This window comes from Sturnus vulgaris, chromosome 1 (genome assembly GCF_052056855.1).
Source record: "Sturnus vulgaris isolate bStuVul1 chromosome 1, bStuVul1.hap1, whole genome shotgun sequence".
NCBI classification, from domain to species: domain Eukaryota; kingdom Metazoa; phylum Chordata; class Aves; order Passeriformes; family Sturnidae; genus Sturnus; species Sturnus vulgaris.
Genome location: NC_142243.1, coordinates 57,686,835 through 57,702,570, shown reverse-complemented (window position 1 = coordinate 57,702,570; position 15,736 = coordinate 57,686,835). Strand labels below are relative to the sequence as shown.

The window sequence follows — 15,736 nt, the reverse complement described above, 5'->3', positions numbered from 1 at the left end:
AACCCTCCATCACTTTCTGTTATAGAAAAGCTTCAATACGAGGGTTTTGTACATAGGTAGCACAAAGTTTTCTGTATCACAGACATAACTCAGTTCCTGAGGAGAGGATAGTGATACAGTTCCACTGAACACTACTGAAACTGGCATACTGCCAGGTGCCCCCAAAGGTGATTTCCCTGAGGACCTACTTTACATTACTTTCAGGGGCATTGGGTCTCCTTATAAGCTCAGAGGGAGGAAGGGAGACTTCCTGAAGGATCCCTTAAGCTACAAATTCAGGTTTTGAGGTCTAACTGAACCTCCAGGGCTTACATATCTCTTGCCACTCTGACGTTTTGAGAGTGTGACAGATTCAGGAGATTTTCTGGCATATTCATCTTTGGCACTCAAATCTACCTCTGCCTGGTGGGGAAGGAAGAGGTGTCACACGGAACACCACTGAGATTCCAAATATTTATAACAGCACGATGGAAAAATTAATCCCCTCATGAAATTATGTTACTCTGCTTTATTAAATCTAGAGGAACTGAAAAAAGTTATCACCATTGTATTTGATTACAATGAATGAGCAAAATGCAAAATTGCTCTGAAGAAAAACACCAGACACAATCCTCAAAAATTCTGTACTCATACAGTCATTCCCTGAGCTATCCCTATAGGGGTCAAATGAACACATCTCTCAGTTATGCTAATACGGAGCAAAAGAGAATGATATAGATGACAATGTGGTAAAAAACTTCACAACCCCTTCCAGGGGCTCCTTCAGCTCAGCTTTGCTCTTCAGTGGGAGCAAAATGAGCCTGTCATGTTATGGTTTGTATAATGCAACCCCAGCCTGACTGCACAGCTTTCCATAACACATTGAAAGAATTGTATTCTTTTAACATGGAGAAATTAATACATGAAACAATACTTTTGTAGAACCATAATTCACAGAAGCACCAATCACAAACTGGGGTGCTGCAAAGCAAATAACAAAGACTCTTGACAAAACTGGAAATATGTTTCAGTTCTAGTAACAAAAGACAACACCTGTTGAAGATTTACCAAACAACTGATGTATTAGTAGGAGAAAGAACGTAATGAGAGTGATAAAACACACCAATCATCAAAACTATTCTCTGAACATGTGGTACTTCTCAGTACAATCATCAGCATTAGGAGTTACAGTGATAACAGATAAAATACTCTGGACCATGTTTAAAGCAAGGCTGTTCACTCACATTCCTCAGTTATTTCTCATTATATATACAGATAAACATTATAGTGTCTGGAATCAGAGTGGCAACTGCTGGTAAATGGAAACACAGTGACTGTGAGTGCATCATCTAAGCTGCTTAACCCTTTTTATATATTTTGAATTTCTGAATTTCTTAACATTTGCTTTAAAAATTCTAAGTGGGATTTTCTGTTTCAGTTTCTGTTCCAGTTTCAAACTTAACTGTTGTGTTGTGTTCATATTTCAAATCTGTATTTGCTGTCTGCTTCAAGTACAAGGACCACAGATTATCAGAGTCATGGGTAAGTTTTTATTCTGTGGAGTGATCACATTTTGAAAGTTAGAAATACTGTCATATGGCTAGTCTGCTCTGGAAAATGTGTTGCTGTTGGGGACAGGGATGAAGAGTCTTTGAACTGACTGGAAAAGTCAAAGAGTCATCCCAGAGGGCATCTTGAATTTTAAGCAATGTTATCCTACAACCAAGAAAAAACCAGTAATAACAGTTTCTCAGACTGTTCAAAACCTCAGCTTGGATGCTCAGTTTAGGCATCTCATACCTGATCTTTAGAACAGTGTGATTTTGGAAAGCACTCCAACACAGTGCAGGACCAGGTGCAGTTTAGACTGCTGACAGAAATAAAAACTTACAAGCCATCCTGCTGTGGTCTTCAGGGTCCACAAATGGCCTGATGCACTTGTTGCACCTCTGAGGTTACTAGCAAAGATCTGCCCTGATACTCAATACAGGCCCAATGCAAAAGCTGCAGTGTTTATGCTACACCTGAGACAAAGGACAGCTGGAAGGAGGAGCTTTCTTCTGGCCACCTGTGTCCTTGATCGACTCTATGTGGCTTGGCACCAGTTAGGTCATACAACAACATACAACAGCCCAGCTTGCTGAAACAACCCCTAAGACAAACTGCATTTGAATGTGCTTCTCTTGGGATCAGACAAGTGATGGAGCTCTGAACTTGGGTCAGCTGTCTTGAGAAAGAGAGACTTTTTCACTGCTTACTAGGTCAAGGCTGAGGCAGTAGTCAGAGGCCATGGTTACTCTTGCACTCGTCCCTCTCCCTCTCTCTCCCTCTCCCATGGGACCTCTCTGGAAACCATGCCAAAGAGCTGATCAAAGCTACAAATAATATAGGACAATAAATAAATAATTGTGCAGAGGGTATTTTTAGCTCAGGAAAGCTTGTTGATTTGGTTCACCATAGTGCTCCGTGCATTGGAAACAGCTCAGAGGACAGCAAGGAAGCAGAAGCAAATAGTTAAGAGAAGGAACTTCCCCGGTTGTGAAGCTGCTGAGGGAAATCCAAACATAACAATCTCTGAAAAGGCTTCAGCTTGGTCTCCCAGGACCTGCCTTTTATGCCCGTGCTGTGGGCAGAGAGCACTTTGATGGTTCTCCACCAAAGGTGTCTTAAGCTACATGCAAAACCACTGGTTGCCTCATCACACCCTCCATCCAGTAAACAGTAGTTGTAGATGAGATGTTAGTTATGATCTAGCGAGCAGAAAAAAAAGGGCTATTTCTGTTAAGAAATCAACAGCATGTGGCTGTCAGAGTATCAGTCAGAACACCACAGTGGAGCTTTCTCCCTCATGCCCAAATTTTTGTTTGTGCAAAGGGATATAAGGGATCTAAGTACATCCACAAAGTGAAGCTCATCACACCAATATTTACCAAATGAGAACCTGGCTCATAAGCAGTATATGCTGAGCAAATAAAACCCAAATCAAACAAAATATGGTAAACCCCTCAGCAGTATTACTGAACTCAGGCAAAGGTGCAGAATAATTTTCCAACTGGAAAGTTTGAAAATAATAGAAAACGGCCAGCTTGTATCTGATGAATAACATCATTCCTGCAATTTCTTTGCTTCTGGAAACTGTGTCTTAAAAAGATGCACGCTATAATTATCTGTGTATAATATCACAGTGTGAATGTCACTGTGGCCAGAGGCTAAAGCACAATGAGGCGTTCACCTTGCTCTGCAGAGTTTTAAAGTGAGATATGCATGCTTGAGTGGATGAAATTTATTATGATATAGCCTCTATCAAACTCCACTTATTTGCCCAAAAAAAGACAGATTCTGATGCCACATAAATACATTAATTTTGTAATTTTGTTTCAATATGTAGCAAAGCTAGCACTATCCAGATTTAGGAGTCGGTGGTGGGCATGGATACTTGCATGGCACTGCTGGAGGCTATGGCAGCACATACCAAATTATATATGTTCTATGTGGACACTTACACATTTTAGCTAAAAAGAGAGAGTAAAACATTCAGGGTGAGAACATTCCCGACCAGCAGAAAAGCTGGGATCCAGAACTGAACTTCAGGGCATAGGCTGATCCCTGAAAGACGCAAGCTTTGCTTTTATCTGTGATGTTAATATAGTAAAAACACAGCTGGTCTGGAAAGTTTTGACACGGAGGGCACGTCCCAAGAGGTCACTGTCTGTGGCAGTGCTGAGAGCAGGGCTGCATGCTGGGAGTGCAGGGTTCTCCTACTCCAGCCAGCGTGATCTCCTGGACCCTTAGTGCCCCAGCCACCACTCCTGTGACATGGGGGCAACCTAGAATTCTGTGGGGCAGCATTATGAGATTACCACCATGAAGCATCTAAATTTTATGTGATATAGATTTTAGCCCATATGCAACAATTACTAAATGCCAAAGTGATGCTGATCGTGAATAAATTGCAGCATTACCTCAACAGACATCCTAACAAAAATTTAGATGCTCCCGAAATGACCCAAATGTCAGGTGCTGTATAAGGCAGCAGCAATCAAAGAGCTCAGGAAAGAGGCACACTATACTGATACATGCAAACTTGTTGAAGTTAGTGCTTATGAAAAGTGCAGGGTTGGCCGTCCTGGCTACTAAAACCTGCTGTGTGTCCACAGACATGCTTATTCCTCCCCTTCTCTGCCTCAGACTTGGATTTACAGAAGTGTTTCTAGGTGATGCAAAATGGCTCACTCTCTGCAATCCTTTGCTCCTTGGCTACTTTTTTCTTGTGCAGCCTGAAGTAGTAGAATGAAGCCAAAGAATTTCCTAAATGTTTTTTCCCCAAGTGATGGTAGGGAGGCAGAGGGCATCCATACAGCTGTAATGCTAAGTGACAGTATTTTCCCAAATCCATACAAGCTCAGATTAAACAAAGTGGTCCCTGCAGCAATTGCACTGATACAAGCAAAATCTGTTTTCATCTTTTCCCCAGAAAATCTCTGATTACTGAAGTCCCAAGCCTGTCATGCATATTTGCCCCAGACTTGAGAAAAACCCCAGAGAATGCTTTGAAACCAAATTATCATTGATCCCCAAATCATACTCGACTTCTATCCATGCTTAGCCTGTGTTAGTCTCCCTACAGCTCTGATAGACACATCAAAATAATAAATCACAAAGGCAATTTCAGAGATATGCAAGTCCATTTCCATGCTTCCTATGTCACTTATAACTATATATGCCCCAGTATGATAAATTTATATACTTTTGCATGTTTTCTAGCCATTACTGACAATAACACAAAACTTGTAGATAAGGGATATTTGTTTAATCTGACAGTGCATTTATGAGTGTTCCTCTCTTCTCACTCGTTAGCAGTAATTTCACTTTTGATTGTTTTTAGGTACTTCAAGCAGTACCTTGCTGGGTGCTTGGCTGGGATACAAAGCTGCCACTGAATGCCTGGGGAGATAATGCTACTGGGCATGCTACCATCAGTGCTGCCCACACCCAATACACCTTTATCAGAGTGTGGGGAAAAAAGCTTTCAAGTCAACTGGAATAACTTTATAGGAAATATTTTCCAATTTGGGTCTGTATGAACAATCACATCATCCCAACCCTTGCTCCTTGTATCCCCTGGGTCACTCCTGCACAACACAGAGGTATCCTGGCCATACCCTGCACCTCCATGATCTTCTCTGGGGGAAAAACTGTTTCCCCTTTATGAGGACCTTCATCAAATGGGCCCTCAGAAATTAAATGAAGATGCTTGTCATACAAGCATATATATGTACATCAGCTCTAAGAGTAGGTCCTCTATATCAGGTATTTTTTTTAACCGTTTTCAAGGCATACCCTTACAGCTATCAAATGGATCCATAAACCTGCAGTGGAAACCCGCAAAGCGCAGCTTACTAGCTGTCAAATGACCAAAATAATGATATTTAAGCTTATAACAAAGTACTAGAACAGACAGGACATTCCTCATCATGACTAACCTATTAGAAAGAGAAAGAACCTTTCTCTAAAGAAAACAGGGTATGAAATAACAGAGGCTGGAATAAGAAAGTGACATTACATTTTATGTAATCAATCACTTAAATAGAAATATTTCTTATATTCACAAGTTCCTCAACTCTAGAGAGAGAAGGGATGGAGAAATTTCAGTGTTGCTGGGTAGAGTGTGCTTAACACAATGAGTAAGAATTTCAAGAGGGAGGAAAGTTCACGTGACACAAAAAGAAAACCAAATCTGCTGCAATGTGCCATGAAAAGCTATGAAAAGGAAACCTAGGAAACAGGTGAGGAGTATACAAACAGTGCTAGCATGCTGACACACGTTTTCCCTTGAGAACAGTGTTTGCAAATCCATACAATGCCTAAAAAGTCCAGTTTTAGCTTAAGGACAGCAACATTCGGGCACTGGAAATTCTTCTGCAGAAGATACTGATTTTTGCAAATATCCAAGTACTTTAGTTTAAAACATTGTGAAAAACAACCTTAAGTGGCTTTAGTAAGTTCTTGCTCAAATAGTGTGGTTTAGAGTAATGCAGTTGCTGAGATTAATTCCAGCTTTTAGACACACTGGGACCAAATCAATGACAGATCTCTTAAAAATACTTAGATGGAAACTCTAATTGCAAAAATTACCACAACTAACACCCTAGTGGAGAAAAAGAATATGCCTTGAGGGAAAGCTTTCCCAGATGGTTTCTTATTTCTATTTACTTGACAAAAACAACTTTTCCAGATAAATATTTTAGGTTTCCCTGCCTATCTCCAATTAGGAGTGGAGACCTGCCCTTCAACGTCAAAAGTTACATCCTAAATTGCAAAGGATGGAGGCAACATGACAGATGCTCTGATTGCTGGTGAATGTCTTTGCCAGAAAGAACAAATAATCACCTAGAAATCAACTTGCTCCTGGATGAAGAACTCACCAAAATCACTGTATTTCTGACAACAAGGGATTCAACCTTATTAATTCCCCAGGGTGCTTTTCTTCCCTCCCCAATATAATTTACTAATATTTCTATTTTTCTTCTTTGTTGCCATTATTTAATTCTGCATGTATGTTTATTAATCCTCCAGAGATTAAGGCCAGACCAGTATGTGCTGAAATCAGTCTTTCCACTGGCTTCAATGTGAACTGGATGGGGTATTAAATTTTTCTCTTGCTGATGCTGGTATAAATTTGGAGCAAGTACATGGACAGGATGGACTAGCCCAGATTTAAGCTTTGCCCTCTGAATGTCTTAGGATAAAGTGTGGTTGATACAGATATTTTCTGTAAATACCAGCAAAATTTCAAAGAAATAGGAATTGTCACCTTGCAATTTTCCACAGTTTGGGGAAAAGCTGATTTCCAAAGGTGAATAATAGATGGGAATTTTGAGAGAGGGTATTTCCACTGAGGTACTGAAAGGTAACCAGAGTTTAGCTCAGTTTTCTTCACATGGTTTTGTCAGTGACCTCTAAGAAGACTTCAAATCACTGAGGATTCATGCAGATGACACAAGCATTGCTGGAGTTCTAAATAACAAAGAGGGACAGATGACCTGCACAGGCTGGTTTGTATAATTTAGGAAAATAAGCTCCCTGAACAACATTTACATGAGCAAAGGCAAAGTGTTACATCAAGTACACAGAAAATGCGGTCCTGGGATGCAACTGCCCTGAAAAAGACTTGGGAATAATATGAGGTGACCAGAGAGAGAAATCAGGATCCACTGAGTCCATCAGTGGCAAAATGGTGAAGGAAGGGAGTCAGACACTGGCATTAATCCCTGGTGGTGCCCCAGCATACCCAGAGGGTGGTGGCCTCTGCACTGGAGGGCTCTCCTCTCCCTGCAAAGCAGGTGCCACCTGGGGCAGCTCCCACTCCTGTGGTACCAGGATGCTCCCCTCAGGCTTCAGCCCTTCTCCAAGCTACATTTCATCCCACGTCCCTGACACATGGCCAGTGACTAGTGCACTAGGATTCTGCCTTGACTTTTGCAGGCTATTTATTAAGAATGATGGCTGGAAAGACAAGCTCCCCAAGATGTCCTTCCCAGCAGCTGGGGGGCTGCTGTTGGGTTGTTCTTCCTACTCACGCCCTTTGGAGAGACTGCTACAAAGGTAACTAAGAGCTTGCATGGGGCTTTCTCTTTTGAGCTATTGCTCAAGGTTAAAAGGCCAGGTCTATTGCAAGTGCAATCACCAGTGAACTTAAATAATGAGCTGCTTCTACAATCTGTTAGTGAGGAAAAACCAAGAATAAGGGAACTTAATGTCTTTCTGCCACTATGCAAACATCCGCACACATATATAGACTAAGATAATGAATACTTTATAAATATTAGACACAACACTTAACAAATTTTGTGCAGAAAACCACAGAGGCGCCTTCCCCCTTTTAAAACCGTATTTATAGAAACTCAAGCCATATTGACTGTGCTATGTGAAGTCAACATGGACTCTGAAGTCCCCCCATGAAGTTTTTCCATGTGAGCCCAAAGGAACAGGGTGATGAGCTTGGCTCTACAAATATATCAATATCAGGATGGGCAAAGTCACTTTGCTGGGTTCATGCCTTATCTTGCCATTTTTAGACTCACTGTTCCCTATATACAACAGAGCAACTGAAGCTGGATGCTATAGAGTGTAAAACGGGGCTCTTCAAGACAAAATGCCAACTGCAGCTTAGACATCCAAGTGATGTACAGCACAGGGAAACCCACTGAGTGCTATGGAAAGGAACAAGACTTTGGGAACCACTGAGGAGGAAATTAAGGAGTGAGGGAAAGGCAGAGTTGGTGGTATATTGGTTATGCTGGATGGAAGTTCTCCCATCCCACTTACTGCTCCAAGAGAAAGCATTGCCTATGCCTGTGTTTTGGAACAGCAATCTTCATGCTGTGTGAAATCCACATACTGACCAAAGTAAGTTTGTCTTGCAATAGACTCTGGTGTCAGTCCCAGCAGCTCTGTGTGCTCTAATGGCTTGTTTCCCCCAAGGATGGGTCCATTGGGTAGCACAGGCCCTGGCTAGAAGTCCATGCTGCAGTCCTCCCACCCTCCAGCTTCATACACCTGCATAGCTACTATATTCATTGCAAAAAAGCTGTGAGCATCTGCTGAGCAGACCTCTGGAGTGTGAGAAGGACTGTCACACAGCTCTATTCATGTGAGGTTCAGGCCCTGGGAAATGGCTCACAGAAATATAATGGTTCTCCTGGCATCCATGGCGAAGTTTGTATTACTGTATTGCTGCAAGTGATGTAAAAAATTGCATCGAGCACAGCAGCAAGCAGCCAAGAGACCTCCAACAATGGGCACGGCTCACTAAACCTTGAATCTGGTGACACGTCTGGCAGGGCTGTAGCACTTCAAGATCTACACAAGATATTTGGGAAAACAAGTAGATGACAATGCATAAATAAGCCTGTGTTCTATGGTCTAAAAATCCCTACATTCTTCATTGTTGTTTGTTCTGGCAACATCTATGAAGCAGCAGGATTTTATAGCACTATAAAAATAAATTGAAGATGTGTGGCTGTGAAAATATGGGGTCAGTTGCTAGTTACATCAGCACTGAATTGTTTAAAATTGTTTCAAAATGAGTTAACTTGAGAAATTAGAGTTAAACGCATTAAACTATGCTGTGAACATTTTAGCATGTGGGATTTCTTGAGACACTGCAATTGCATATTTCAATTTGTGCCTTCCAATGACAAAAGTCATATGTTTTTCTTTATTTGTATTAAACCAAGTCTCATGTTGAAGTAAGCTGTGGTTCTCATGCACGTATTTCTGAATCCCCTGAGGTGTAAATTCTATGTGAGCACTCACATACTGGCTCAAAAAGGACAAGAGAAACCACTTACAGCTGATTCCAAGCAGAACACTAAAATCTTGCTATTACAAATACAACACATCCTTATTTTTTTCACCAATGAACATATTCAACAATGAACACATACACACATACACACACACATATATATACGTAGCTCTCCCAGATAAGCAGACAGACATCTCTAGAGATGCAATATATGTGGAATACTGCTGAAACACAACAGCAACCACACAAGCTTCACTTGCTGCCTTGAACTACACTTGCCCACCCTCATGATAACCCCATCTCCTTCTGTGCATGGTTCTGCCCACCAAGGACATGGGAAGTGCCAGCACCCACGGGGAATGCTGCACTGAGCCTCTGAGTCTGTGCAGCTGCACCAGTCCCGATGCTTCCTCCCAAACTGATCTACAGCAAGTTCCAGCCTCCTACGGAGTCAAACTCGAAAGCTACACAAAGATCTATGCCTCAAAGTTCCCTACGGGACAACTTGTCCCTTAAGAATGAGGTCACCTTCTCGAGCAAGACTAACACAAGACAAAATCTGCAGACAGGACTAAGATAAACAGTATTTACTGCTTCAGACAATAAAAGGTACTGTTAAGTTACTACTGTAGCAAATATCCTGTCAACTGACTACAAAGAACAAATGCGAGCTGATAAAAAGCTTTAAAAGTTTGTTTTCAACAACTGTGCATTCATGGGAAAGAAATGCTAACACTTACTCTAGGGCTTCCAGACGAAATTTGGATATTTGTGCATGTTGACAAGCAAGCAAGTTAATACACGCTGCTGGGTTTGAAGAGCCTCTGGTAATATTTAAGTATAAAAGGCATAGCAGAAGAGCATATTAGATGTAAATGAGAATCATCTTCTGATCTTCATTTAAACCTTGACTAAAACCCAGTGGAAAGACTGCTATTGAAACAAATGGGATCTGAATCAAGCACTTATTTCACTTAATTTATCTGTGTGAAATTTAATAAATGAGGTAAATAGACTTTCTACCGCTCTTTATTCTGGAAAGATGAGAACTACAAATACATTTTGAAAGCACAGCTAAAAAGCCACAAAATGATTTAACAGCACCTGGGTAAGTTTTGAAGATGAAGAACAATTTATCTTCAAAAGTCTGGGAAGAAAAAACATTGAATTTAGTCGTTGTTACTATAAATGCTGCATGTTATAGCAAGTGGACTGCTTTTAGAGCTGGTCTTATTTAGCAATAGGGAATCTCAGTCACATTTAATGCCAGATTTCAGTTCTGTGAAGACATGCAGACAAGTTCGAGCACCATAAAAGGTATTTGAAATGCATGATTGCAGTACGTTTCATGTTGTTCAAACTCTGAAGAAGTTCCCTCTCCGTCTCATGATTTGCACGGTTCCTTCCTCATGTCCTTTCATCCTTTTCAGCAAAGCAACTGCTCCATGGTTTCATACAGAGCTCAGAGAATCTGCAATCTGAATTCCAGAAATAGAATGTAATACTGGATAAAGCTAACACTCTTAGAATTCTATGGTCATAATGTCCATTCATGCAGGTCACAGAGAAAAAACTTCTGAGATTTGTTTGTTTGTTTGGGGGGTTTAAAAAAAATTATTGTCTTTGAAAACACTAATAAAACAAACATTGAAAATGGGTAAGTTAAATTTTTTTCCCTGAAAACAAGACCTCATATTTATCAAAAGGTTGTGCCTTGTATTGACCTGTGTGCCTTTTTAGGTCAAATTATTATTTCAGATATACTCAGAATTAATGGCTGTTTAATTGTGAACAGTTTAAAATTGTAATAAAGATGACTGCAGCTGGTAAATTTGATTCTGCAACTCCTTTGTCCCTAATATTTGAGGGATGGTCTTCCTCAAGGACCTTTTTCAAGCAAGGAGGCAGGAAAAACAACACACTGTGTTATCAAACACGTCACCCCCCCCACGTGCAAGTATGAAAATCCAGAAGATGACATGCAGATAAGGATTAAAAGAAAATCCGCCCTTACATAAACGACACAAACCTGCTTTAACACATTCTACACCCTGCAGAAAAAATTGCCAGAACTACCTCATCAGCTCAGTGAACATAGGGAATAAACGTCCCCTTATATACAAAAAGCTACAAATCAGCTACAACCTAAGCTCCAGCACAGAATGTGAAAATGTTATCGGTAGCAGACAGTTGGACTGTGGTTATCTTTGCCAAAAGTGTCTTGAGGGGGGAAAAAATGCCAGAAACTTTTTCCTAGTGCAGCAAAATGCATGAAGAGACATGAAAGCAGGAGAAGCTTGACTGCAGAACTAATCTCACTTGCTCCCGTTCCCATCTGCTCCTCTGTTCCTGCAATGTTTCTTCTACAAAAGATTGCACTCAAGTATTTTGATGAATGGAGAAATTTTTTGTCATCCATTGGGTTTCGTGGGGCTTTTTTATTCTTTCTTTTTTCCCCACTCTGACTAGAAATAATCAGCTTTTACCTTTTACTATATTACAATTTGGAAACTCGCTGCTATACACAGGTCTCTGGCTTTTTTGTTTCCTAGAAGAAAATGAAGAGAGACAGAGCTGGGAACATCCCAGTGGAAGCTCCAGCACTAGCATCACTGCTGAGGGACATCTTGGCAGTATTGCAGGAGGACTGGCCCTGCTCATCTGCCAAGTGCATACACCATGTACATGTTTGTTACTCCAGTGCTGCTAGGACACCTTACACCTTCCAAAAGCCAGCTGCACCTGCCTAAGAAACCCATTTCCTTTACTTCATCTTTTTGTGGGAAGAAGTTTCTGGAACAGTAAGACAATTTAAATCACATCCTAATATATTTCTGGGACGTTGCTTGGAGATGCCACATTGTTCTCAAGCCCATATATTTGGTGGAAATTCAACAAAAGGAAGGATCGGTAGAGTAGCAACCTCAGAAGATATTAGAGGCAAGTAATGTTAAGATTTGAGATCCATCACTCCAACAATTTGCATGCTTGAATCTTCCAAGGACTTTTATGGAGTACTAAAACTATGAGGGAAAAAATTATGTGAGGCAGGCATTTTTGTACCTCATCTGAAAAAAAGGATATCACACTTTGTTTTCCAGAAAATGACATTAACTTCGGAAAGATCTGGCCTTGGCCACTGCATCCCAGAAAGTTTCCAAAATTGCAAAACGGTCACCTTCTGAGCAAATGGACACATTACACAGCCGACTCTCCCACTCCACTGCAAAGCTGCTCCCTGCCTTGGGAAGTATCTTTTGATAAGCCTTACTAAAACCAGAGCCACCTTATCTGGGAAAAATGACACCTACCAAGTTTTTAAAGCCATAAGTCTGTTTGGCTGCCTTTGATGCATTCGCCAGTCTTCAATCACTATTTATCACTTCATGGAGGAGCTGCAGCAGCTCTTGTGAGCCCAGTAAACCGCCTTGCTGCAAGTGATGAAATGCTACCAGCCCCAGAGAACAGAGCAGCTTTGTGTGTTAGCAGCTTTGTGTTTTAGCAGCTCTGTGTTGCCTTTGTCCTCACCTCCCAAAACATGGAAACAAATACTCATCATGAACAAATAAAATTATTTCTTCCATGAGCTAGGAAATTAACTTTGCAGTGCTGAATGCGAGATTGTGTAGTACTACTTTGGATTGTATGGCCAGTCTTGGAAAAATAAAGCAGAACAATCCTGTTCTCAATACTAGAACTAAAGGTCTGCATTACAAAACTTCAAAAGATTTAGACAGATTTTCCAAAGAAGGAATAGGAGTTTGGCATGTAAATTATACAGCATGCCAGTGGGAGGTGGCCATCAGCACTGGCTAATCCTCTCTTTAAGATGGATCAGCACTGCTCAAAGATGGAAGTTTTGCCACTAAGAAGTAAAGTTTTCATGACCTACTATGCCTCCATGAAGGAACATTCTGAAGGAACAAGAGCCCCCATTTTGCCCCAAATGAAACATCAGTGTGTTGATACCAGTGTTGCATGAGGGCACTGACTTCACTTAATTGCACTGGGCTGCAGTACCTTGGAGCAGTATTGTCATTTTTAAGCAGAATGCAAAACAGCGTTAAAAATAATAATGGTAAAAGGAAAAAAAGGAAAGATGGGCTTAGAAGGGACAGAAAACAGCTGCTGGTAGATGCATTACAGCCGCATTCAGTTTACAAGCTCCCCAAAGGTTCTGGTACAGGAGTTTAAGCAACCTCTTGGGAAAATCAAGCTTCTGATCTGGCTATGTTATACAGCTACAGGATGTCTCTGCTGTCACCAGGTTTGCTTTTACGAGACAGCGCCTGATAGAAGGGGTTTGTGTTTTTTAGTTCTTGGATCTCATAAATGAAACTACTCTGAGTTCTTTCAGAGCTTTGCCAAAATAACTTTCCATTAAAAGTCTCAAATTGTCTATGGAAAGTTTCTGCTATGCTTTACTGAACTCTCACAATAAATGGCAATACAGTTTATACTTGTGGGAAAAAGCTCTGTCAGTGTACATCTACTCCTGATAACATGCTGCTAACACAACTCAGGAAAGAAAATGTGTGTCTCAGAGTAACTCAAATGTGGTGGTTTAAGGTGTTGTTTTTCCCTCTGCATGTTGGAGTCCATTGTTCCAAAGAGGAGTCTCATAACCCTTGCACCTCACAGGATGTGACTGATATGCTCTGCCAGATGCTGGAACACAGCAAAATACTGGCCTTCTGAAACCTCCTGATTAAGGTTGTACTTTTATGAGGAATTAATCCTACCTAAAAATGTGGGGGTGCTCATAAACACCAAATATATTCTTACCTGTTTCTAACAAAGCATGTCTTCAAGAATGCAAAACTGTCCTTCTTTTTCCATTTCAGTGCATTTATTCAAAAATTTGGCTTTCATTAGGAACAGAAAATAAGTTTTACTCTTCTGGAATACAAAACTCATCAAGTGGAAAATCTGCATTGGCCTAGATCAGTGACCATCAGTGACCATGAAGCAGATGAAGCCCTGATGATGATACTGCTGCTTTTGAAAATTCTACCTTAAAGCCTTATCCCATTCCTCTTGGTTTTAAGCAACTTTTTACATTCAAATGTGACTGTAGCTGTGGAAAGGGGTTTTAACTCTTTAAGTGTGGTGGAAATAAGATGCACAGCTACATGGTCATTTTTTATGATAGAAAGAAAGAGACAAGTTTATTCAGAAACACACTTGGTTTTATAGCATAACTCGCAATTCTAAGAGTAAAGAAAAGGTGATTGGTTCAGAGAGAAGGCACCCCATTGTCAGGGCCTGGTCACACACCACAACAGGTGTTTTATCCTGTTATTCATTTTGAATATTCATTTTATCACTTTGGGAGAAATTCTCCCTAGCCTTGAGCTGGACCAGCTTATCAGCTGGGAACAGAGTTGAAAAGCTCCACCCTGGAATATTTTTCAGGCTGTAATTTTCTTACTTTCTCAATATGTGTCCCACACTTGACCACAAGTAATCAAACCCTATACCATGGAACTGGAAGTCTGTCTCTTGTTGGAAAGCATTTCACTGTGCCCATTATGTGAAAACTTACGGAGAGGCAACAAGATGTCAGAAGCAGTGACTAAATGTGCACATCTCTCAGACAGAGCACTGGAAACTAATTTTTTGCTGGCTTTTAGTAAAGAGATGCTATTAGATCTCTGTGATTATTACTGCACAAGTGGCTTATCTCATTCATTTTAAGTCATCACTTAATGTGCTTCCTCAACCAGAGATTTTCAATTTGTGCTCAACACCACCCTGGGAGACCCTGGACTATTTTCATGCCCATGAAAGCTAAATAATGTAAAGCAGGCTTACACTTGCTAGAGGAGATCTGTACCTCACCTTCTTTAGAACTACTGTAGGTGCTTGCATATTGAGCAGTGCTGGAAACCACTGGTATGCATAAACTATGAACTCCTTTGAAGCACCTCCTACCCCTGCCTTACTCCCTGCATCCCCCAGCACTGTATATTCTCACACACACATATATAACATATATTTATATATATATTACACGGCCTCTTGATTCCACCATAAGTCTACCTGAAGTACTTAAAGGTGAGACTCAGCTGCAGGAGAGGGGTGGTAGAGCATTGTACACCGATTTCCAATCTCTCCCTGAGCATGCACAGTGCCTACCTCTGTCTCCCACAAACTCTTGTGTGCCAATGCACAAACCCCTTAACAAGAAAACACTCCGAATCATGCAAATACTTGCAGGAGTCTCCCTATGGAGCCACTGCCATTTCTTCCTCACTTATTTTCCAGGAATATATGTCATTAGCTTTAATTTAAACAGAGCAAATAAGTTTTTCAATCAGATGAACAAATACCCCTCCAATTGTATAATGAATATCCTGATGCTGAATACACAGTGAGCTAGGAAGTGCCCTCGAGTGCTTCAGAAGAACAGAGACTCAGTACATTTTATAGATATGTATGACACTA

The 15,736-nt window shown here is 40.8% G+C and overlaps 1 protein-coding gene across 2 annotated transcripts in view; it reads right to left on the bottom strand.

The window, feature by feature from the left end:
• EGFR (epidermal growth factor receptor) overlaps positions 1-15,736 on the bottom strand; it is a 157,767-nt gene that overhangs the window by 50,077 nt on the left and 91,954 nt on the right. The window lies entirely within an intron of this gene.